This window comes from Myotis myotis, unplaced genomic scaffold, assembly GCF_014108235.1.
Source record: "Myotis myotis isolate mMyoMyo1 unplaced genomic scaffold, mMyoMyo1.p scaffold_m19_p_3, whole genome shotgun sequence".
In the NCBI taxonomy this organism is placed as follows: Eukaryota; Metazoa; Chordata; class Mammalia; order Chiroptera; family Vespertilionidae; genus Myotis; species Myotis myotis.
Genome location: NW_023416335.1, coordinates 127,842,051 through 127,869,131, shown reverse-complemented (window position 1 = coordinate 127,869,131; position 27,081 = coordinate 127,842,051). Strand labels below are relative to the sequence as shown.

Sequence of the window (27,081 nt, the reverse complement as noted above, 5' to 3'; positions counted from 1 at the left end):
ACACTTTTCAAGTTTCTTTGTATTATTTTGAAACAAATCCTCTGAAACACTGACACACATTATCTGTACTCTTTCTCAGTATCTCTTTACTATTCAACCCATTAAATCTTGAATTTGCTTCAATCACAATGCCAAAATACTATGTTAAGGTTAACAGTTCCTTTTATTTTTCTACTTTGAGAATCTTTCTCATTTTATTCATCTACCGGTATCACTGGGACATTTGGCTGTGTTGTCTGCACCCAGTTTCCCTCTCTTCCTTAAAACTCTCTTTTCATTAATTCTAACACTATTTTTTTTTATTCTGAAACATTTCTCTTCAGAATCCTTTGATGATGTCTCATCTTTATTCTAGCTGCTAATGCTTCCTACTTTTTAGTTAAAATGGTCTTTTTGAATCATTACATCTTCTTTCATGACTTGAACCAAGTTGATGCTTGCAAATATTCATTTTTTTCTTTTGAGCATCAGAGTTATATTTATACCTGCCATGTCAGTGTTTAAACCTGTATAACCCATAAGTGCCTTGAAAATGAACACGTCCAAATTACATTATTATCTTGCCTGCCATACCCACTCCACTTATATGCTAGGTCTTAGTTAATGCTGCTAACTATCTGGACCTCCTCCTCCTCATTCCTCTGCACACCCATCTCATCACATATGGTCAATGCTATTTAGAAGTATTTCTAAGGACAGGTCTTCTTTTATCACTGTCACTGTTTTACCCACCACGACCACCACTCCCTCCATGGAAGATACTACTTCCAAGTCAGTAAACTACTCTTCACTGTTCTCCTTTTCTCCTGTCAGCTGCAGCCTCAGCACCATTCCCATCTGTTGACTTTGATGCTGCCAGAATAATCATTTGCAAAAATTAATTTAACTGTCACTTTTTTCCTATAATTATCTATATTGCCTACATGATAAAATGCAAGATCTTTATCAACTATTAATGCTAAGATCACTTTTCATGCTTAATATTTCTCATAGCTTAGAGAAAATATTAGCATTTGAGTTCAGTAATGCTGATATTTCAGAAAAAAACACACACAGCTTATTTTCGCATTTGATCTAAACCTAAGAGAAAGAGTAGACTACAAAGCATCTCCATAGTCTACCAAAATTTGGACAGCCGAAGGAAGTCTGTAGACTATTCCACTTACACCTCTGTACGGGAGGAAATTTTCCTTCTACCCTCTTAACTTCTGTGACTGGCATGAGAATTAAATTAACATGAGACAGATTCATAGAGAAAAATATACACATTTAATTTAATTTTTTAATGTGCTCCCAGGACTTTTCAGAGGGAAAATGAAGACCCAGAGAAAGCATTAGGCTTAAGTGTTTTTGCACCTTTTTACACAAAGAAAGATAAATTGCAGGGATGTGACCAGACAAAAGAGCTTGAGTGAGGGGCAGTGAACTGTGGGACAGTGACTAGGAAATAAGCAGAAGGAGGCAACTAATGGACAATAAAGATTATTTTAGTAAGTTTGAGCAGGTCCATTCCAGCTCCGACCCCAGTCTCTGAGGGTAAGTATATTCTTTTCTTCCTGATACAAGGACGAAATTATCTTTATATAAAAAGGAGGAAATCAGAGAGCCAGCCCTTTCTGCATCTGCTCTTTCTCAAGTGTGTTCAGCTCAAAGTAATCAACATGCCAAAGAGACACATTTTGGGTGGCATGATCTAAATCTTCCCACCTCCATAAATCAGGAAGTTTTATAACTAGCTGCCAAACCTCCCTGTCAATTCCTGTCAGATTGGGTTGGAATTTTTGTAAGACTGCAATTAGGCATGAAAATCCTTCCTGATGGAGAGCACATGCATTTATCATTCCAATAGCCCCAGAGTGCTATTTCCTATGGCTCGTAGACTTAGCCTGGCTGTCAATTATGTTCTAAAAGCATAAAATTAAGTACTCTGAACCATTCAGGGGTCTACTATTGATGACTGTTACTGGTTTACCCATCTTAGATATTTTATAGCAATCTTGACTAAGATCCACAACCTCAGTGTGAAGAATCATCTACCAGACCTTGCACCCCCAGACTCTAACCTAAGTCTTGACAGTTCACTTCCATTGTCTTACCCCAAATCAAACTTTTCATCAAACCAATCTGCCACAACTCATGTCTGATTATCTTTGTTACAAAATATTTCTCTTGAGAAGAGTTATTGGACTCCTCTTTTCCTTCAATATTCTGTTATTATGTCTATTATGGCAATTATGATTTTCTATTTTAATTAGTGGCTTACATATTTGTCTCCCAGCCTAGATAGAATTTGAGAGCCTGAAAAATAAACTCTGTATCTTGTATAGTTCCTCATCTGCAGCATATTGGATAATGCCTGGAATATAAAAGATGTTTAGTATTTGTATAGTAGAAAAAATTAAATTATTGAATGCATAAATTAATAAAAATAACCTTGTACAGTAAGTTTACTCTTGTTCCATTTTGGAGCTGAGCACATCTTCTGTTAATAGATGTTTACAGTGCTTAAAGCTGTTTCAAAAGCACTTGATATTCATAACATCACTTTTAGGCAGACAGAGCTGATATCATTTGTCTCATTTTAGAGACGAGGGCATTGGTTTTTCAGAGCAAAAGAGACTAACCTGAGATGAAATAAAACTAGACCAGAACCCAGACTTCCTGACTTAATGAATCACATAATCTAAAGTGACCTTATAGTTTGTATTATCTATCAAATATGGACAAAGGTAAATTAAGATGTGTACTATGAGGTAAAGAGAACTATTCATCTTGAATTCACAATAGAGGAAAAAAGAAATACAAAATAATGACTCAATTTGTAAATATAATAGTGATTTTTTAAAAGAATAAATTTTAAACTTTTTTGAATACTCTATTATCTGTGGGCAATGTGCATTCAGAAAATCTTTTAAGCTTCCATATTTGCTTCATCCTACACAAATTACCTGTTGCTTTAAAAGAACTACTTCTAAAATGGAATAGAAGTACATTAAATCTATGAGATCATGTTCATATCTCAGATTGCATTAGCCTTATCCTGTTTGTCTCTCATGATCCACATAATTTAAAATCCTTGCTCTGGAGGAAATTTGAACCCACACAATTTAAACACCTGCTCCAGAGGGCTTTTGAAAGACGTAAGTCAGGATAAATTGGTGGTAAATAAGAGCTTTAAGTGCAAAGACTGAACTGCTGGGGAAAGCGAGGATTTCAGAATAGGAAGATGAGAGAGCTGTTGCTATTGTTTGTTTTTATGTTTGTTTTTTAAAATAGATTTTTATTTATTTCAGAGAGGGAGGGAGGGAGAGAGAGAGAGAGAGAGAGAGAGAGAAACATCAATGATGAGAGAGAATCACTGATTGGCTGCCCCCTGCACACCCCCTACTAGGAATCAAGCCCAAAACCAGGGTATGTGCCCCAACCAGGAATTGAATCATGACCTCCTATTTCATAGGCCAATGCTCAATCACTGAGCCACACTAGCCAGGCTATTTGTTTTTTAATTTAGTTTCATAATTTTAGTAGAATGAAATTTCCTAAATAAACAAATTGCATTGAAAGTTGTATTCCAAAGACAATGTAAAGGCTTTTTGGAATATTAGTAATCTATATCATCTACCCTTCTAGCTGCATCATAAGACATAAGTGAAGAATAATAACAAGTAAACTTAAATATCTCAAAGGTCAGCTGGGGAGTTATAAAATAATACATTTTTTTATGGTTCTAAAAATCCCCACTTAATTAATTGTATAATCTATGGTATGCTGTACTGCTCATTTTGATACAATACATCAATTGAGGCACCAACCTATGTACCCAGAATTGCCTAGCTCTCACCAATTTCTCAGAAAGCCCTGTTATATTGCCAGAGGAAAGTAATCTTTCCTATAAATAAGCTGACTTTTCCTGTCTACCTTTTTGAAACTTACCTGTCCGACATCCCATCCCTGTGACATTACTAAACACATTTCTCTCTCTGTCCGAATGGCAAACAATTCTTACCACTAGAAGGTCAAAATATGAAATGGATCAAAATTAATTTTAATTCATACTTCTGCTATGGATAAAAAGTCTTCATTAATGGAGATTTCTTTATTTTTCAGCTTTTTTTATATATACAAACAATAAAATTCTATCATTTAAAGGTAAAGTTTTATGAGTTTTGGTAATTGTATACAATTGTGTAACCTCTACCACAGTCCACATATAGAACAGTTTTATCTCTCGAGCATTTCCTTATTTCTCCAGCATTGCCTGTGCTGTCTGTCCTCAGTCACTGGCCTTGGACACCACCAACGTGTTTTCTACCATTTCACTTTTGTCTTTCCTAGTATTTCATATAAATGAAATAAAATAGTATATGTTCTCTTGTATTTAGCTTATTTACAATAATGCTTTGGGAATCTATGTATGATGTTGAATGCATTAATGTTTTCTCTTTTTCATTACTGTTACATTAATGAGCCAAAGATGAACCCTGTATATTGGCCCCTGAGTTGTTTGTTTCTGTGTAGCACACTGAAACCCATTGGCTCAAAAGCAGGATGGCACCAAACTCAAATTTTTACATATTTGATTGTTTTAAAAATAGCCAAATAATCAGATTTTTAGCCATTTAAGATATGCCTGCCTTGATTACTGTGTAAAACTACACCCAGCATCTGCTGGCCATTAATAAGTCAGAGATTTATGGTTGGATATAAGAACCCAACCTCTATTGCCATCCAGGGGTCATTGGTCATTGATCCGGACTCCCCATTGTGTTGTTGAGCACCATCACTAAACATGTAAGCGTGTACCCTGATCCCGGTCTCCTGACCGTTCCCTGTCCTCCTCCCCTTCTGGGTGGTAGGCCCCTCTTTGCACACCTCAGGACAGTATCATGCTGGGAAGGGCTTTCCTTCTCATCGACTCTAAGAGCCACCCGTTAAAACTTGTTGTGTGTTACTATCTCCTGTGGTCATATGTTTTTTCTCTTGGTCAATCCTCAAATCCCCTACAATTACAAAGTAATATTCTATGGTAGAGATATTAGCACATTTTATTTACTAACTAGAGGACTGGTGCATGAATTCATGCACAGTTGGGGTCTCTCAGCCTGGCCAGTGATCGGGGCTGATCAGGGCCGCCTAGACCAGTCCCAATCAGGGCCAATAAGAGCCATCCAGCTGGAGGAGGGATGGTGGGAGGTTGGCCGGCCACAGGAGGTTGGCTGTGGGAGCACACTGATTACCAGGAGGTAGGCTGTGGGAGCGCACTGACCTGCATTGAGCATCTGCCCCCTGGTGGTCTGTGTGCATCATAGCTACCAGCCAGTTATCTGGTTGTAATTGTCGCTTAGGCATATATATATATATATATATATATATTGATGGACATTTTATTTATTTTCAATTTCAGCTATTATTCACAATCCTGTTATTAATGGTTACATATAAGTCTTCATGTGGGCATATATTTTCTTTTTTTTTTTTTTTTTTTTTTTTTTTTTTTTTTAAATATATTTTATTGATTTTTGACAGAGAGGAAGGGAGAGAGATAGAGAGTCAGAAACATCGATGAGAGAGAAACATCGATCAGCCGCCTCCTGCACATCCCCCACAGGGGATGTGCCCGCAACCCAGGTACATGCCCTTGACCGGAATCGAACCTGGGACCTTTCAGTCCGCAGGCCGACGCTCTATCCACTGAGCCAAACCGGTTTTGGCTGGGCATATATTTTCATTTCAAGTGGGTAAATAATGAGAGTGTGTCTAAGTCATATGGGAAGTATATGTTTAACTCTACAAGAAACTACCACATTGTTTCCCAAATGTCTGAATGCTTTGTATATCACCAAGAATGCAAGAATTTTCAGTACTCTACATAATCTCCAGCACATGCCACTATAGGTTGTCTTGTTTTTATTTGAAGTAACAAGTCTTGTGGGTAGAAAGCAGGATCTCTTCATGGTTTCAATTTGCTTTTCTCTGATAACTAGTGATGTGGGTATCTTTTCATAAGTTTATTGGCAATTCGGATATATATTTTATAAAGTGTCTGTTCCAATAATTTTCTCTTTTAAAATGGGCTGGTTGTTTAATTATTGATTTATGAGTTTTTTAAAAAATATTTTGTATGCAAACCATCTGTCAAATATGTATTTTCCATTACTGATTTTCTCATAATATCTAGCATGCATTTTAATTTTTTTAACTGTATCTTTTGAAGAGCATAAGTTTTAAATTTTAATGAAATTCATCTTATCAAATGTTTCACATTTTATGTTTTTTTTATGTCCTGCTTAAGACATTTGTGCTTCATTCGATAGCACAAATACTTCCTACCATATTCTCTTTTAGAAATGTAATAGCTGTGAGTTTTATATAAAGAATATAATCTATTTCAAGTTAATTTTTAAAATGTATTTATTTTTGTTGTTTCAAGTATTACAAATAATAGTACATATGTCTCCCTTTTCCCCCATTGACCTCCCCACTGCCTCCCCTATCCCCCTCAAGTTAATTTTTATGTGTGGTGTTAAATAGAGTCTATGTTAATTTATTTTTCTACAGAGATATCCAATTGTTTGAGCCCCATTTTTTGAAAAGGCAATCTTTTCCTTAATGAATTATCTTTGCACATTTGTCAAAAATTAACTGACCACTTAAGTGTGGTCTATCATTGTAATTTTTTTTTAGTTGACCTTCACAATCCATTCTCTACAGTGCTGTTATACTAATCCAAATAAAATTCAAAATTATCATGTGAAGAGGTTTTAGAAACATGCCACTCTATAATATACCTTTTTGGCATTTTGATTATTTTGACCTGAAGGTACTTGAGAAACAGCAGCTGCAGGAAGGGCTCTCTGACCTGACCTCTCTCTTTCTACCTAAAATAGAGTCATAAAATTTCTCATGGGAAGTTTTATGACCTTCTTGCTGTACCTTCTCAAGAAAGAAAGAATATTCTTATCATCAAAGACTGGGAGTTAATGCCAGAATGGCCTTACGTAAGTAAAATTGTTAAAATAATTCACCATTTATTATTATCTTTCTCTTTATACTTTTTTTCTAGTTACTGTTCCACAATTTACTTCTCCTAATGCAAGTCCCTTTGTCTTATTACATCCCCATATTTTCTTTTTCTTTTTTTTTTAAAAAAAGGCATATAACTTTTTGGACCTAACATCTTCTTTGGGTCTCCATTTCCTTTTGAAGACTCCCATAATAATATTAAATAAAATGTGTATGTTTTTCTCATATTGACCTATCTTATGTCAGTTTAATTCTTAGATCAGCCACAGAAACTAGGAAGGCAGAGAGACTTGCCTTCCCTACACACACCGTTTTCATACTTACAACCCTTCAGTGATTCCTCATTGCCCACAAAATAAGTCCAAGATACAGTCACATTATCTATAATACCTTTCACAGTTTTGACAGGTACAGGAGGCTTTATCACACAGGAAAGTATATGATGTGCAAAGATACAGAAAGTTAAAAATAAAGTATGGTATTGAAGAGGTCTCCAATTTCTTGTGTATTACTATGAGGTCTGAAGCATATTCATCTAATTAATAAAATTCTCTATCTGTATTATTTGCTAGTATACTAGTAATTCATTTTTTTCTTTTTCCAGTGTCCTCTGATTATTCATTTTTGTAGAGCTTTATCTTAGTGCCATGCTTTCGTTCAGTCCAATTCAGTCCAATGTCATTTCCTGGCAGGCACCCTCAGCATCACTTGGTAGCCTGTTAGGAACACAAATTTCAGGCTGCACTCAAGACCCACTGAATCGGATCCTTTGAGGGTGAAGCCAAGAATCAGTGTTTTAACAAGCCCCTATTTATTCTTACGCATGCTCACTTTTTTGTAAGAACTTCTATTTCTTTAGCTTCTTTCTATGATTTTTAAGATTTCTTACATATGGTCAGCCATTTTTACACCTCTTAAAATAAAGAAAGCATTGATTTAAAAATGTATATTCAGAGGTTCTTATACATAATTACTAATTTCTTGTCATTCTTTAGTATTACTTTTGCTAAATTAACAGGTAGGGTTATCAGTCAGGCACTGAATTCTGAACTATTAATTTACTAGAGTTAGAAAACCATACTTTGTGAATTCTTGGGATTACATAGAGGAAAAAGAAAATGATGAGAAGAAGAAGAAAAGATATATATGATTGTAAAATACATATCAAGTTCTAACACACCCTTCTTTATTTTTGAAAATTTGAACATTAAAGCACATTTTCTCCTTTAAAATTTTAATGTTGTAATTTACATTAATACATTTTTCCAATGTTAAATTATTCCTTGATGAACTCTTCTTGACTATAATGTGTTGCTACACTTTAAAAAATTATTCTATTGAGTTTTATTAGTTCAATTAATATAAAGTTTTGAATTATTATATTTATGTGATTCAAAGACAAAAATATATTTAAATTATAAACTGACAGCCTGACTGGTGTGGCTCAGTTTGTTGGGGACCTTCCTGTAAACCAAAAAATTGCCAGTTCAATTCCCAGTAAGGCACATGCCCAGGTTGTAGGCTGAGTCCCCAGTAGTGGGCATGTGGGAGACAGTTGATTGATATTTCATTTTCACATCAATGTTTCTGTTTTGTTTTGTTTTGATTTTTTTATCTCTCTCTCCCTCACCTTTCTTTTCTCAATAGGAAAAATCTTTTCAAATATATCTATATGGCCCTGGACAGTTTGGCTCAGTGGATAGAGTGTCGGCCTGCGGACTGGGGGGTCCCGGGTTCGATTCCAGTCAAGGGCATGTTCCTTGTTTGCGGGCACATCCCCAGTGGGAGTGGGGTGCAGGAGGCAGCTGATCAATGTTTCTCTCTCATTGATGTTTCTAACTCTCTATCGCTCTCCCTTCCTCTCTATAAAAATATCAATAAAAAATTATATATATATATATATATATATATATATATATATATATATATATATATACTGAGAAACCTCACTGCCAGCCAGCTCAGTCCCTCTACTTCATTCCATATTTATTACTTTCTCATTCATTCTTTAAGTTTTTATGTAAATAAAAGCAAATGTACTAATCACCTTATTTTACAAAATGTTGCTTAAAATATACATGATTATGCACCTTTTTTTCTCTTTACAAAAATACCCTTAAAAATCTATGTCTTTATATCAGTGGCTGTTTTTGACTGTTTTACTTTGCAAGATAATAGATAATGTATTTTACCAGATCTTTATTTCTGGATACTAAAATTGTTTTCAATCATTTATTATTCTGAAGAATGTCACTCTTAACTTTGTATATATACTAGTATATTTTAAAAATAATTGTTTTTTAGATTACATAGGTAAGATTTCTGGGTTAAAGGGTAAATGACACTATAATTTTCTTAGATATTTCCAGATATTTACCGCCTTCCAAAGGCTATTTTATTTTTTGTGTGTTGGTCTCACAGATATGGTAGTTTTCAAATTTGGGATAATTTTTTATTGGATATATGAAAAATAATATTTTAGAATAGGGTGTTCCTCTTAAGATAAGTGAATTTGATATATTTTCATAATTTTGCCCAATGAACTATCTATTTCTATTTATATGCCTAGTTTTCCAATGAAGCTAGCCCAGGTCTTTGGCTTGAACCTGTCATTAGAGAAAGTTTGGGGAAGATGACATTTTGATGATGAGGGAAGTCCAAATTAAGAGTTTGATTTTTGACATGTTAAATTTGAGTTACCTGTGAGACATTCAAAGTAGATGTAAATTAGGCAATTGGGTGTTCCAATTTGGATCATGGGAGAGAAGTGGGTTGCTAATATAAGTTGGGTAGTCATTAGCATATAGATGGTAATTAGAGTTCTGAGAATAGATGAAATTATCTAGGAAAAAAGAAAGGTAAAAGAGAAAGGAAAAAAGACTAGGACTATTTTCTAAGAGAATCCAGAGAAGAGTTTCATTGACTCCATCAGGCATTGGATTAGCCAGACTGAGCCTAGACCAGCAGGATCCCTGGACCTGTGACCTCTGAGGAAGAAACCATATTAGCGAGTCCACCAATGGGATTTAGACCAGAGTGTGGTCTGTAGCACAGTCTGTAGCACTGAAGAACATGGTGAAATCACATACAACTTGTTGAATCTACAAAAGCTAAATGCAGTTAAAGAAGTTCTTGACCAACCAGATATCTATCTTGACAGTTTTCTGCATTTTTTACATGACTCATTTTGGGCAAGGTGTCCTGGAATAGTTCATGGTCCAGGTGCCCCTAAGAACCAGACTCATAAATCAAAGTAGGTTCACTCATTACAACATAATTATGTTGTAACAAGTAATATTTCTCTCTCTCTCTCTCTCTCTCTCTCTCTCTCTCTCTTTCCATATCCTATATAGTAAAAGCCTAATATGCTAAGTGTCATGCCTAAATGTAGGGTATAAATTCTCCTTTAACTGGATTCATATACTTATCAGCCCAAAAATGGGGCTAGAGGAATCTGCAAACAAACCTTACTCCATTAGTTTTCTCCTATATGTTCATCTTCCCACAGTTTGTGGCTCTTGGAAGCTTAAAACTGCATTCCTCCATCCTGTCATTTTAAATAATAAAAGGCTAATATGCAAATTGACTGAAAGGCAGAATGACCAGTTGCTATGATATGCACTGACCACCAGGGGGCAGGCGCTCAATGCAGGAGCTTCCCCATGGTAGTCAGTGTGCTCCCACAAAAGGAACACCGCTCAGCCAGAAGCTGGGCTCATGGCTGGAGAGCGCAGTGGCAGTAGCAGGAGCCTCTCCCGCCACTGCAGCAGCACTATGGCTATCTAACTGCTGGCTTAGGGGGAGTGGGCCTAAGCCATCAGTTGGACATCCCCAAGGGCTTCCAGACTGTGAGAGGGTGCAGGCTGGGCTGAGGATTACCGCCCCCTCCAAGTGCACAAATTTCGTGCACTGGGCCTCTAGTATCACTATAAAAGTCTTGTCTTTTGTTGAAGATACTACACAAACTGGGATGCTAAGCTGCCATTTGAGTTACTTTGGATTTAGGTTTCTCCCACATGATGTGCGCTACACACATTAATACATGGTTTTCTTTTTGTTAATGTATTTTTGAATGAGAGTCCCAGCTGAAAACCTAAGATGGATTGAGATAAAGTTTTGCCTCTGCTCTGTAGTAATAAGCAAATATTACACATACGAAGTTGTTATTTTATTTATTTAAGCTAGCTGAAAAAATTGCAAGTGATGTTCATTCTGTAAATTTGCTTATTTTTGACATTATAATTATATAAACAGTTTCAAAGTTGATAAATTAGATTTTATTGACATAATTTGTGTCTCATCATTTCAGGTTTTGCTATTGTAATTTTTAAAATAGTGTTTTTTGTTAAATAAAATTCTTATTCTTAATTTGATTCAATAGAAAGCTTGCTTTTTTTATTTTGTTTTCCATTATTGACTATGACTTTGGATCCATTTGTCATTTAAATGCAAAAAAAAAAAAATTCTTACAGAGTTACCTTAAAGTGCAGTTTTAATTAATTCGATTGCATCAGCCACCTCTTGACCAAATCACCTTCCTCTACTGGGAGGTGCTGTTACAGAAATATAAATAATTTTCCAAATTAAGAAGATCATAAAGTGATTTGCTAGGGGCAAAGCAAAGAGCATGCTGGGGTTTTGAGGGTAGGAAGAGGCTGACCCTAAGTGCTTACAAAACATAACAGGGATCAAAATGTACTCCCTTATGCCTGACTGCTGTTATTTCTTAAAAACTAACTTTTCTAAGCCTTAGGCATCTCATTATAATGCTTACATTACATATGGTTCTCTAATTGCCTATCTTTTGATATAGGTCATTATCACACTTCATTTCTTTATCTAACCATATCCTTACAAATTATGTACATCTCATCATATTCTAGTCAGGCTTGACCTTAACTCCTCTGTACTTTATTTGGCTTATGTAGTCCTGTTAATAATTCTTTCCACCTGTGTCATTTATTAAAATAACTTATAAAATGAACATTTCTATAAAATGAATTTTCTTTCTACAGGTTTGTCTTTTCAAATTTAAGAATGAAGAGCCTGTTTGTTTTCACCTAAGTATTTGTCTGTAATTTGTGTAAACTGCCACCATGTGAAGTTTCAGCAGGTAGTATACTAGTAAGTTTAGCTGAGCCTTACTATAATGCCTTGGATAAAATGTATTGATTGCCCACTTAGTGAAGTGAATATGAAAGATCCATGCTGATGTTAGTACATTAAATAGCTACAGTACTAAAGTATGTGCATAAACCACAAGATGTCTTACAGTTGTTGAAGAGTGGGTAATGTATAAATACTTAAATGTATAATTGCAGGGTTATGGAGGCCATGTGCTAACAGAGGCCTTTTATATATTACTAGAGCCCCAGTGCATGAAATTCATGCACTGTTAGGGTCCCTAGTGGCTGCCAGTTGCTAGCTGCCAGCCGGGGCCTCCCTCCTTTCCCCCAGCCAGCCCTGGTAGAACTACTAGATGAACTCCTGGTTGAGGGGATAATTTGTATATTATGCTTTTGTTATATAGGATGTTATCCTATAAAAACCAGCATTCTGTGTTTACAACCAACTTTTCAAAATACCACACAAATTCCTTCTTATGCTACAAAATTAGAACACACAGGTTTTAAATTTAATTAAAAGAGATAAATTATGAGATTTAAAAAGGGATATAAAATTATTTGTTATTTTATTTCTTTTTGAAAAATATGTCTTTATTGATTTTAAAGAGATAGTAAGGAATAGAAAGATAGAAACATCAATGAGGGAGAAACATCAATTAGCTACCGCCTACATGCCTCCTTCTGGGAATCGAGACCACAACCTGGGAATGTGCCCTGATTGAGAAATGAACCAGGGACTCTTGGTTCATGGGACAATGCTCAACCACTGAGCTACTCCAGCAGAACATCCTTTTATTTTAATAATGTGCCTTTACAGTTTAAAATATATCAATTACATCAATAGGTAGTCACTTTATTTCACATTAAAACTCAATTATTAACATTGTATAAGGATTCCCTAAGGCTTTCTTTGAGAGATTATGGATGCCTCCTTCTAGGAAATTGTTCATATAACTCAGACTTAAGAGTAGCTAATGATTGCATTCATATATTATCTCCTGAACGGAAGTTTCATTCAAATGTACTTACTAGATCTCTCATTAATCCCTGATCTTGTGAGGTACTATTGCTATAGCCCCATCTTTAGCCCAGCCTAGGAAACATGTATTGGTGTGTACTGAAAGTCAATAGGAGAAATATCTACTTAACCAAGGTATCAGCACAATACCGATGGTCCTATTTAGAGAGCCCATTTAGATATGAAAACCTCCCAAATCTCTGAATATTTAAGGATATTTTTCTATCTGGTTTAAATGTAAAAACTCCAAGAATCTCTAAATATCCTTGAATATTCAAATATTCTGGGGTTTTCACATCTAAATTTACCACTGTACACCCAGAGATCAATATCAGAATACATGAATGACTAGGAACTCTCATAGCTTAGTTGTACAGACTATACCTGATATGATTGATATTTGTTCATATGTACCTCTTTTTTTATGCCTTCCATAGTCAATACAACTTTTTCATCTACTTGATAAGGGCTGAATTTAAAGTAAAAAGAAAAAAAAAGAAAAAAAAACTGAAACCCCGCATCCAGATGCCTCATTTCTCAACCACTGGGATTCTTCATTATTTTCCCAAATCATTAACCCTTCAGTCAACCGCTCAGAAGTCAGAACAAGTGATGTCAATGGAAACTGACTTCACCCTCCACCCATAAAACCAGTGTTCCATCTCCATGACCTTAAATGAGGTGATTGAGGGCAGCCATACAGTGCTTTGGATTCATCCTGATACTATGGTCAGTGCTGGTGCTTTCTTCCCTGGGGAAGGACTAAGCCTGGGGAAGGTTCCCATTTCAAAACATTCCTATGCTCATGAAGATCTCAGGCCTGGGAGGTTAAAAACTTTGGTGTTAGCCATATCTTTTCTAGTTCTTTAAACTTAATTGACAAGCCCCAACATCATGGTTCATGGAATTGTTAAGAACAATTGAAATTCTTAGATATTCTAAAGGTGTCTTATTTGTCTGTTTGATTTAGTCAATATTGTGGCTTTGCACTCCAGGTTCTTATCTATAATAATAAAAACATAATATGCTAATTAGACCAGACAGCCGAACGACCTTTCAGACGTCACTCTGGATGTCCTTCCGGACAAAGCCTCTGTGGCAGGGGCTGAGGCAGAGTGGTTAGGGGTGATCAGGCAGGCAGAGGGGTTAGGGGCAATCATGAAGGCAGGAAAAAGTGGTTCGGGGTGATCAGGCAGGCAGGTGAGCAGTTAGGGGTGATGAGGCAGGCAGGAGAGTGGTTAGAGGCAATCAGGAAAGTAGGCAGGTGAGCAGTTAGGAGCCAGCATTCCCAAATTGTGAGAGGGATGTCTGACTGCCAGTTTAGGCCCAATCTTTCAGGGACTGCAGGGCAGGATCGGGCCTAAACTGGCAGTCAGACATCCCTTGAGGGATCCCAGATTGCGAGAGGGTGCAGGGTGGACTGAGAGAGCCCCCACTCCTTCTTGCATAAATTTTTTGCACCGGGCCTCTAGTATCTGTATAAAACACTTTATATTTTCTTACAATTTTACTGGGACTTTTGTGGTTATTGTTGATAAATATTATGTGTTCATTCTCTGCCCAGCTTGATTCTTGATATCATGCACTCTCTTGCTTCCAACAGCACCTGTACTTGTAGGTAGAACATATCTTCTACACTGGTTTCATTTATAGTACTAGGCTGACCCCACTCACCTTACTTCCAAGCTCTCACCAGGGAATAGAAAAATGAAATAATTATGGCTGAGCTGTTGAAGCCATTGTGCGATCAGTAGGTAGTTTCAACTATGTGTTGACTTCTTTCTTTGATTATAGAGAAACCTAAATATCATAGCTTGAACATATTTTGGTTTTGCTGGAAAAAGAAATGTCACCTTAAGAATCTTTTTTTTTTTCTTAGTGGTTATCTTCTATCTAATATGTTTCTCTACTCCCTCCACTAACTGCCTTTCTCTATTGCTATCCTATGCAAGCATACAGCATTTTCTCCATGAACTAAGTGACTCAGCCTTTCTCAGAAGCCTTCACAGTTGAACCAGTTCTCAGGGTGCCCATTATCTTTCCTCTGGTCAAATGGTTTGCTGAGTCATATCAGTTTATGGTCAAATTACATATTTATAAAACCAAACATGATCATGATTTATAACATATTTAGGTTTTAAGTTCTAGACAATATTAATAAAGTCTGTAAAGTATTAGGAAAACATATACTTATAGAACAAACACTGTTATTATTCAAATGTAAAATATATTTTATTTATTTATCATTTTTAAAATTTTATTTATTTTTAGAGAGAGAGGATGGGTGCAAGAGAGAGAAAGAAAGATTGATGTGAGAGAAACATCGAGCCCTCATCCAGGCATGTGCCCAGACCAGGAATAAAACCAGCAACCTTTCAACCTTTAGGTGCATGGGATGATACCCTACCAACTGAGAGCCAGACAGGTCAGAGCAAATGTAAAATGTATTTTTAGAAAAAAATATCTGCATAAGACATATTCATGAGCCTGAAAAAATTAAATGTTCTAGTGGAATTTGGTGGATATGGTGTAGTCACTTAGTTATGAAAAAAAATTGTAAAGGATGCTTTGAAGCTAGTAGAAATTATTAGTGCTGAGAATACATTTGTTAAAAATAAACAACGTTCCATCTCTTTTTGAGTGTAAAGTTAAATTTATACAAAGACACTTTAAATTCATGGATCTTTAAGTGAGGATTAAACATATAGTTCAGCTGAAAACAATTTAGCAATTGAGATAGTACTTTTATCACAAAAGTCACTGATCTAGGGAAATATGTATATTCCACATATATGCTATAATATATACTAAATATATAGCATAGGGAGAGGGAGAGAGAGAGAGAGAGAAAGAGAGAGAGAAGATTCACTCAACTAAATTAAAGTAGCCAATGTCCATTAGGTTTGGATGATCAGAATTCAGTCTTGATTAAACGAAACACACATTCTGCTGTTTTCTTTCTTCTTTTTTAAAAAACATACTTAGTAATTTTTAAATTCTTTTTTTTAAATATATTTTATTGATTTTTTTACAGAGAGGAAGGGAGAGAGATAGAGAGTCAGAAACGTCGATGAGAGAGAAACATCAATCAGCTGCCCCCCGCACATCCCCCACTGGGGATGTGCCCGCAACCCAGGCACATGCCCCTGACCGGAATCGAACCCGGGACCCCTCACTCCACAAGCCGACGCTCTATCCACTGAGCCAAACCGGCTTTGGCATTTTAAATTCTTAATTTAAATTTTTCTGTGTTGAGTTTAATTAATGGTAATTAACATTTAGTATTGTATATAATGCTGCAAAAAGCATAACTAAATAAGTTCCATCTTTCACTACTCCTTCATAATATCTAAAATGCCCTGGTGATTATGCAGTATTCTGATTCTCTTCATCTTGTTTTTCCATATTTAGTGTTTCTACTGGTTGACTTAGTTTGTTACTTTTTATTTATTTATTTTATTTTTAAAATCTTTATTGTTGAAAGTATTACATATTTTTTTTATTTTGATGATACTTTCAAATTTAAAGAAAAGTTACAAAATTAGTACAAGGATTAGATTTACCAATTCTTTATGTTTTTGCCTCAATTATACCTATTAATCAATCTATATCTATATGTACATTATCTATTGATATAAGCATATATATCATTAACATATATACTCATCCTTAAATTATTTTGAAAAAGTTATATTTCTTGCAATATATACTTCATATATTTATATTTGCAAATATCTTTTAATTAGACTGACATAAAAAAGACTCAAACTACCAGTAGCAACAATGAAAGAGGGGATATTCCAAAATGGGTATGAAATAGATGGAAGCTGTACTTACCTCTTCCCAGTGCTAAACCAGATTTACAGCTAAATTAGTACAATCAACCTGAATAGCCAACGAAAGGCAGCTGAACAGGAGTATTATAACAAAGGATTTACAGAAGAAGCCAAATAGAGACTGGTAAGAAGAGCAGAGATGCCGAGAGGGCTGCCCCCTGCACCCACGTGCAGCAGTTGAGAAGCCAGAGGGATATCTCACCTGCAAAAGTCTTTTCTGAGGAGCATGGGGTCTCCACCTCACACTGGGATCCCCAGCCCATGGCACCAGATCCAGGAAGAGGAGTTTGCATAGCATCTAGAAATGAAAACCAGTGAAGACTTTGCCTGGAAGAAGAGGAAGTCTGATAGAAACCCAGGTGCTCTCTTAAAGGGCCAATGCACAGGATCTTGCTCTCAGACACTCACTGGGACTCTATTAGAGGGTAGGAGACTCAGGGCATACAGGGCATAAAGCGAAGATCTAGGTGGTGTGGCCCCAAGGAGAGATCTGGAAGGTCAGCCACCAAGGTCCCTGTCCTGAGTCCCTATTTTATACCTCCCATCGGCACCATCTTCCCAGGGTTGAGCACTCCCATTGTTACAGCACCAGCCTACTAGCCTGGGCAGTTCTCTAAACCAGACCTTCAGCTACTGGCGACACACCCCTGCCAAACTCCAGTCCTGCAGAAAGGTCTGTTTGCTGCACCCAGCTTGAACCTTTGGTATAATGTTTTTCTGAAGAGGCTCTAAGAAGACAATAAGAGTCATTGAGCTCTGTGGATTTGGAATGGGGACTGTTCTTGCCACCCTCCTAAAGGCCCATGGGGCACCCCTTCCAACAGAAGCCTGTTTTGATCTGTCCTCCCAAATCCCAGTAGCCCTGCCCTGCTGAGCTCAGTTCCCCAGGAGGAAGGGGGTTCTGCTCAGAACTGGGACCTTCAGAGGAAGTCTCCCTCAGAGACTCTTTGTCCAGAACTCATAAGGCACTGGGTTGTGCATTGGTCCCGCCCTGCTGAACTCAGCCCCCCAGAAGGTAAGAGGGCTGTGCATAGCTGGAACCTTTGGAGTGCTTCTCCCTGGGAGCCTCTTCTCAGGGGCTCAGATGGGTGTTGAGTTGTGGGGCAGTGATGCTGGTGGATCATTCTTCTCCCTGACCACAATCAGCACCACTCCTCCCAACAGGAGACTCACTTGACCTGTGTGACTTTTGGTGGCCCTCCTCTGCTGAGCTTGCTCTTGCAGAGGGGTCAGATGGCTGCACCCAACCTGAGCCTGCAGTGAGCATCTTCTGGGGCATCTAGGGTCAGAGAGTGGGGCAGACTGATTGGTATGTCTCTAGAGTAGGGGCCACTTTTCCCTCATTGAGTACCCAATCACATTGCCCCCAAGCAGGAGACTCACTAGCCCAGAACTCCTGACTCTGGTTACCCCACAATATGTTATCCAACTCAAACCTTATAAAAAACACTGGTTTATGGCCAGCCTGAGCCCACTCTACAGTGTGTCTAGAGAAGGCGCTGGAGAAAGATCAACTACCCTCAGGGGGTGGCAGAGTAGCCGACAAGTGGAGGCCTTGGACCTTTTATTGGTCAAACTCAGCTCAGAGCTAGAGAAAGCTGACCCTTGTACACAGCTTAGACCTTCCCACACACACCCAGGTCCAGTAGACCCAGACATAAACAGTGAATAGCGAGGTAAGACTGATAGCTGTCAGAGAGAAGGGAGTTTGGGAGTCTGGGTGAAAAAAGTGAAGGGATTAAGCAAAAAACAAACCCAATAGACAGACAATAGTATAGTGATTGCCAGAGGTAAAGGGGTTGAGGGTGGGGGGAGGTAGAAGAGGGTAAATGGTGGAAAAATGGTGACAGGAAGAAACTTGACTTTGGATGGTGAACACACAATACAATATACAGATGATGTATTATAGAATTATACACTTGAAACCTATGGAATTTTATTAGCCAATGTCACTCCAATAAATTCAATAATATTTTTAAAAATTTTTATTGATTTCAGACAGGAAGAGAGAGGGAGAGAGAGATAGAAATATCAATAATGAGAGGGAATCACTGATTGGCTGTCTCCTGCACACCCCTACTGAAGATCAAGCCCACATCTCGGGCATGTGCCCTTGACTGGAATGGATCCCAGAACCCCTGAGTCTGCTGTACCCACTGGGCCAAACCAGCTAGGGCTCAATAATTTTTTTTAAAGGCATTGATACTTCATAAGAAAAAATAAAGCTAAGGAATTTCTTAGATGGAATAAAAATATATACAGTTTATGTAAACCAAAATTTTTCCGTTTTCTTCAAATATGAAATATATAGAATGTTCATACTTTAACACTGTTAATCTATCAGACACCAGTGTTTTTCATTACTGCATGTGCTCCTCTTTACCTGCTATCTGTGTACAACCTATTGGGACAATCTTATTCTGACACTGTGATTTTATAGTCAAGATTCAATTCAACAAGAATGGTGAGAGTCTGACTACCCTAAAGCAGTTTTACTGATGAGAAAAAGGGAGCTTTGTATACCTTCTCAGGATTTACAGGCTATCTTACACATAGTAGGAATAGGTGGCTGGAGCAGAAAAGAAAAATCTCTTCTGTCCTCTTGTTATTCTCTACTAGGAACAAATGGAAATTCTTTCTTTTAATGGCTTTTAGGGTCATTCTGATTATTAACCAGGTTTGAGAACTATACACACTCTGCAAAGGACCCATTGCGCTTCCCATGTTGCCAATCTTGTAATATATTCACTTATTTATTTTTATTCAAAGTAAAACAAAATTATATAAACAAACATATGTTAATGTGACATTATGTGAAAATATGCTCATAGTTCTCTGGATTCTAAATACAGACAATCCAGCATAAATATTCATGGAACAGTTAACTGAATTGCACATTCTTATTTGCACTGAAAATGGGCGATGATAAATGAAACAGCCTTGCATACAAATTCTTTTGACTATATGCTTTCAACATCTTATTACTTTCCAGCCCTCTTTGTCTCCATTTATATTCTCATTTGCACAAGTGAAAATCAGCTACAATATTATAAATACATGTTAAAGATATAATCCATTATTCCACACTGTCAGTGAGGAAGACAATAGTCACAAATCAAAAAATGCATCAGTGGACATGACTACATCAGGGAAATGCACAAAATGACGTCATTTTCCCAAAACTAAGGTTAATCAAATGTTTTAATTTTGGTGCACAATAAAGATGAAGGCTAAGTTTTCAAAGAATAACCAAAAAATATATTTGCCACTAAGCAGACTAACAAATGAGTAAAAACTATTTAGTCTTGATATTTTATATGTAATACCAAAGTAGTTGAAACTCAAATGTTATTTTAATAATCTCCATTAAGATTCAAGGATTTCAACCTTAGAATTATCTTTTTGAGTCAGAGAAAAAAATCTGATTAAACATAATCACCATTAAATAACCTCTTAAATAATTTCCTTACAATAGTTTGTTATATTAAATTTAAGATTATTCTAAATTATATTATAGAGGAGTTTTCAAATTGATTATATATCACATTTATTCTTTGAGATTCTAATTGTATATCTTTGAGAGTCTTGAACAAAGTCAAATCCTACCCCAACTGATTTAATCTATACTAATAAAAGAGTACTATGCTAATTAGAACAGACATCTTCTGGACGATCTTCCAGACATCCTTCTGGACAAAGCCACGGTGGTGGGGCTGAGGCAGAGGCAGTTAGGGGTGATCAGGCCGGCAGAGGATAGCAGTTAGGGGGATCAGGCTGGCAGGGGAGAGCAGTTATGGCAATTAGGCTGGCAGGGCAGAGCAATTAGGGCATCCAAGTCAGCAGGAAAGAGCAGTTAGGGGCGATCAGGCCAGCAGGAGAGCAATTCAGGGCGATCAGGCAGGCAGAGACAGTTAGGTGTGATCAGGCAGGCAGGGGAGCAGTTAGGGGCATCAGGCAGGCAGGCAGAGTGGTTAGGGGCGATCAGGCAGGCAGGCAGGTGAGCAGTTAGGAACCAGCGGTCCCGGATTCCAAGAGGGATGTCTGACTGCCGGCAGTCGAACATCCCCTGAGTGGTCCCGCATTGAAGAGGGTGCAGGCCAGGCTGAGGGACTCCCTCCCACCCCCGTGCACAAATTTCGTGCACCAGGCCTCTAGTATGCATTATAACAATAGAAAGGCAGGCCAGATTAACAAATAACAATCTACTGCTGCCACCTATGGCAAGTATCAAAGGAGCAAATGTTTTAAAATGTCTTCAAGAATCCTGTAATTAACACTTTACTAGACAGAGTAACATGAATGAAAATAGGCCATATAGTCTTTGAAAGTCATTATAATGTTATATATTTAAATATCACAACCGACATGATTCCTGAATTTTATGATATCACATTTTTCTTTCAAAATAATTGCTCAGTATTTTTCTAAAATGAAATAAAGGTCATTCCAAATGGAAATTTTGTAAAATAAATTAGAATTTTAAATAAATGTATTATTCTTTGGAGCTGATAACAATGTCTGGGCTCAGGGCTATGACTAAAATAAGAATCTGTTCTTTCAGCTATGATTTTTGAATTTTTGTTTTATTTAGATCTATACAATTTTTACTCAAATAATAAATTTAAAATTGCTTGATTTTTCTAATGTTTTCCAACTTAAAGACTACTAACATCTTCAGTTATGGAAAACACAGAGTTTTCTGTTTTTCTTCATCAAATTACTTTTGAAATGGAAAATCTTAAAATACAAAACCAAAATAAAACAGCACCAGAGAGATACTATTAAATAAGTAATAATGTAATTTAGACAAATAGTCTAGACTATTTTTCCTTAGACATTTTATAATCTGGGGTCATATTCAGACATAACTGAATACCTAACTTTGATATCATTGATGCAAATATTTTAACCATTAGGATAAAGTTAGCTAAAAAATTAAAAGAATTAAGAACAATAAAATATATTCCTCCTCTCTACTTCTCTTTAAAATGAAAATGCTAGTTTTCTAAATAATCCATTCCATCTTTTGTGGTAATATTATACTTGATCCAGGCATTTTCTATCATTTGATCTCACTGATTCTGAAATGCACTTTTTTTCCATTTACTGGTTTCTGAATTTATTATATCTTATATTTGGCATGTATAATTGATTTGGTAATGTTTTGTTTTGCTTCTCTAAACGATGTTACTATATCAATTGTGTTTTTTCCAGTGGTGTTAGAAAATAGAGGAAATATAGTATTTGTTCATAGATTTGTGCCTCTAGGAACATGCTTTCCTAACGATTACGTGTATAACACTGATAATATATGAGTGATTCCAGGTGAGACATTAATAAATGTCCTGCTTTATATTAATAGTTGTGAATGTATTTTAATGTATGATAGGAAAAATAAAACATATACTTGAAATTCATGACTTGACAGACATTATTGCTTAGGATTAAACTAAGTTAAGGAAAATGAAGTGATTTAAATTGGATTCAGAGAAAAACCCAAAGTAAATAAAACTACGGATATCATAGACGTAAGAGGAAAATCCTGTATCTCATAAGGACAATGAATGTGTCTTATTGTTCTTTGGGCTTCATAACTAGCACATGCTTATTGCATTTCTTCAAATACTGACTATTTTGTCTCATTGGAAGTGGATGACATGATTTTAAAAATTTACCCTAAAGGGTGAAATGTTCAATTTATGAAAATAATTCTTCAGAAACATGTATTTTAAGAGGAGCTTATGATTCTAAATTATTTTTATAAGTAAACTAGTGGCCCAGTGCATGAAATTCATGCACGGGTGAGGTCCCTCAGCCTGGCCGACAATCGGGGCCTATCGGGCAGTCTCACCCAGTCCCGATCGGGGCCGCCCAGCTGGGGCCTGTTGGCTGCCGGATGTGGGGAGGGGCAGGGGAGAGACTGCGGGAGGTTTGCTGTCTGAGGGAAGGGTCCGGGGAATGTTGCCTGGCCATGGGAAGTTGGCTATGAGAGTGCACTGACCACCAGGGGACAGCTCCTGCTTTGAGCATCTGCCCCCTGGTGGTCAGTGCATGTCATAGTGGCTGGTTGACTGGTCCTTCTGGTCATTCAGTCATAACAGTCATTTAGGCATATATATATATATATAATAGGTTTGTGATCTATAAATGTGTGGAAAGTGTTAACTATTTCCACCACTAACAGCTTTGCCCATACATCCCTCTGCACATCTGAAGACACAAGTCATTCGCATGACACCTCTGTAGAATGCCTGCTCACCCTATTAAAAGATCCAAGGATGAGACTAAACTGCAAGGTTCCAAATAGTTATATTTCCTAAATACCTTTTCAATGACATTGTATACAGAACGGAATGTAAGTTTAATACCTGGATTGTTTGTTAGGGTTAGGGGTCTGCACTTCCTTCTTTACCTTGGCATTTGCCTTTCCTCATTTTGTATGTAGGGTTGAATGCCAAGCATTGAACACTAAGATGTTATAGATCAACAATTTTACCTATTCCTTTGGAAAGGTTGACAAGAGACTATTATATTATATTAATTATATTATATTATATTATATTATATTATATTATATTATATTATATTATATTAAATTTCTAATTCTGGAAAATCTGCAGATTTTCAAGTATAAGGAGGCCCAAGCCCAAGAGCTGGGTGTGGAGAAGTCTTTTATATGACATCTGTGAGAAATTAACCTAATACAGTGAAATAAGCATTAACTCAAAGACAAGTGTGCTGTGCTCATTTATGTCATCATTGTGTTTTTGTTTTTTTTTAATATAATTTGATTGATTTCAGAGAGGAAGGGAGAGGGAGAGATAGAAACAACATAAATGATGAGAGAAAATCATCAATTGGTTGCTTCCTACATGCCCCCACTGGGGACTGAGCCTGTAACCTGGGCATGTGCCCTGACTGGGAATCAAACTGTGACTTCTTGGTTCATAGGTTGACGCTCAACCACAGAGCCATGCTGGCCAGGCCATGCCATTATTGTTTTATTCTAACTTGTTCATCCTCTCTTTGTACCTCAGTTCTTCTTTGCTGTAAAATAGGGACTTGTTATAATTTCCAAGTCTCATTCTTTCTTGAAGTTTCATTTTTTTTATTCTATCATAGTTAGCATGGATTATAGAAGGGATAAGAAGAGAATATACAATAGATAAGTTTATAGTTGTAATTACCCACCTTCATGAATGTCTATTAGGTAAAAATCAACCTTCTCTGTGTCATCACAACAAATGCTTCACTATTAATTCCTTTGGGTACCTTTCTTACTTCTTCCAAAATTATTTATTTCTTCATATAAACATAGCTATATTACGAATAAGAGTAACCAGGCTGGTGGCCTTCATAGGTTATCTTTGATTGGCCTGAATGTTTATATGAAATTAAATAGAATTCTTACAACAAAAGAAATATTAACCATAAAGAATACAAGTTATACAGTACATGAGCTTTGTGTGAGTTTGTGTGTGTGTGTGTGTGTGTGTGTGTGTGTGTGTGTGTGTGAGTGTGTGTGTGTTTACTGCAAAGTTGTTACAATTTACAGAAAATAAGACTATGTGAATGGTCTTCCCCCTTAGATGAATCCTTTAAAGCAGTGGTTCTCAACCTGTGGGTCAGGACCCCTTTGGTGGTCGAATGACCCTTTCACAGGGGTCGCCTAAGACCATCATGCATATCAGATATTTACATTACGATTCATAACAGTAGCAACATTACAGTTATGAAGTAGCAACAAAAATAATTTTATGGTTGGGTCACAACATGAGGAACTGTATTTAAAGAGCCAGAAGATTGAGAACCACTGCTTTAAAGTAAACTTTCAAGTAAAACTCGCAAATGAATCTAGATTATAGCCAACCGCCTCCACCCTATCCCCAATGACAAATACAGTACAAGACAGCTGCTAAATTTAACATGCCTTTACTGGAACACGGGTGCCTCCTGCACAAAGCAGGCTATGTGCTGCCAATCCACAGGATGTACTCAATTTCTGAATTGCTGCACAGCAGCCCTGCTGATCCTTAATCCTCCTGGATACAGCATTGACATGTGGCCAAGACTTTCAGAGGATTCATTTTTAAAGGGAAAAAAGGAACAAGAGGAAAGAAAAAGCTCAAAGCAACATGTTAAGACACATCCTGTGAGGCAAACATTTTGAGATGGGGAAAAAATGACTCAATAAATACATTTAAAAATCGTCAGTCCCCGAGACACACATGGTTTGTGTTCTTAAAGTTCATTTGTGCACCAATTGTTAGGAATATGTTTCTCCATAGAAACCATGCTTAATGTTTTACTTGTCAGTTATGTTCTCGGGTTAGGCCATGTCCCTAACATATTTAATATTCAAATGATATTGAATCCATCACTTATATCAGTATGTCTGTTGATAAGGAAATCAGATATGCATCATGTCTGCTGTCAGTCTGATCCATTCATTGATTCTTCCACTCAGTCATTCATTGAGAACCTAATATGTTACAGGTGGGGATAATGTGACTAACAAGATAGGCCTCATTCCTGCCTTCATGGAACTTATTAAAATCATGTTTGGTAATGCTTAGATGCTGGCAACATGTTTAGCAGATGCTGACCAAAATGAAGGCAAATTGATTATCCAATATACAGTGTTCCTAAGTATGACTCAGTCATGGGACCCATTTATGAATAGGAAAAGGGAGGGGTCAATAAGTGATATAAAATATCAGAAATGGGTATGAGCAACATAAATCTTAGTGGTCAGGATTCCAGCTAGTGTCTATGGGGTTGGATAAAATTGTCAGGAGGGTATAAGTTAGAGCATCATCAGTGGGAAAGGTAGTTATCTATATGGTATCAATCTGTCTATAAATTAGAAATATAAACTTCCATCTTTATATATCCATAACTTCTTGTGCCTATCTTGGAGGGTTAAAAGACCAGGGCCCTGAAACTCATGTTTTGTCTCTGTATGTTGGATCTGTTGAATTTGTGTGAGGCACAATCACTAGCTAGAATAATGCTTGCTTTTTCTTTAGATGCATCTTGATTTCTTCACCTATTTTTTTCAGCATCTGGATCTCGTCTCACTTAAGATCATATAGCAGGAACCATCATCCCTGGAACCCACTTGATTTTTATCAGAAGTTTCCAACATCCTGCAGCAGACAGAATTGTTTCGAGGACTCCTCTAAGACCTCCATCTGAGTGCCTGTTGATGGGCTTTGAAACCAGTAAATAATCAAGCCCTCTGCATGCTTTTCAAGGTCCCTACCTATGATTGAGATCCCTTCCAACTCCACCTTTATACTCCCACTATGCAAGTGGCCTTTAAAAATAGAAGCATGTTCACCACATACAAAAGCAGTACAATGTATGTAGACATTTGCTAAACCATAACATTGTTTGCACAAAAGGTTCAAAAGAACTTTGGAATGTAGTGGCATGGAAAGCCTGGGCTTCTGCTAATGTGACCTCCGAAGGTGAATCCCAGGAAGTCCTGCCCCTGTAATTCACTGTGAAGGACATCAGACACTACTTCTATTTTCTTTTATGTTGTTGTCTCCTTCTCTGGCTTTTTGCTGGTGCCACAAATAATCTTGGATCTTTCTTCTTATTCTGTAATACCAGAAATGACTTTTTATAATTTTTATTTTAAGGAGCTTCCCCCCCCACACACACACAATAAAATATAAATAAATGGGAAGTTAAAGGTTCTTGCCTGTTGTCTTTTTCTCATTTCTTTACTTAAATTGTGTAGCCAAAAGTAAAGGTGCAGATATGGAAGGTAATAATGGCATCAGTATTTACAAAGAACAAATAGACATGTAGTTTCTTCATTTCAGAGGAAATACAGACTTGAGGGACATGCCAGGGAGATGGCTCAGGAAATGAGTGTGCTAGATAGAAAGACACTTGTTTTGGCTTACTTAATATACTTGCATTCTCCATCAACAAATTAAAGTTAATACACATTAACTTTATTATGTATATGTAAAACCAACCTATATGAGACTTTGTTGTTTGAGAGTGACTTCCACATCTATTATCTCATTTTTATTCTTGCAGCACCTCTGAGGAGTGTTTA

At 36.7% G+C, this 27,081-nt stretch overlaps 1 long non-coding RNA gene across 1 annotated transcript in view; it reads left to right on the top strand.

Moving 5' to 3' along the window:
- Positions 1–26,620, top strand: part of LOC118651514 — a 130,013-nt gene extending 103,393 nt beyond the window's left edge. Inside the window, exon 3 of the long non-coding RNA XR_004966278.1 lies at positions 26,066–26,620. This is a non-coding gene — a long non-coding RNA (uncharacterized LOC118651514). The remainder of the gene's footprint in view (positions 1–26,065) is intronic.
- Positions 26,621–27,081: the final 461 nt, after the last annotated feature.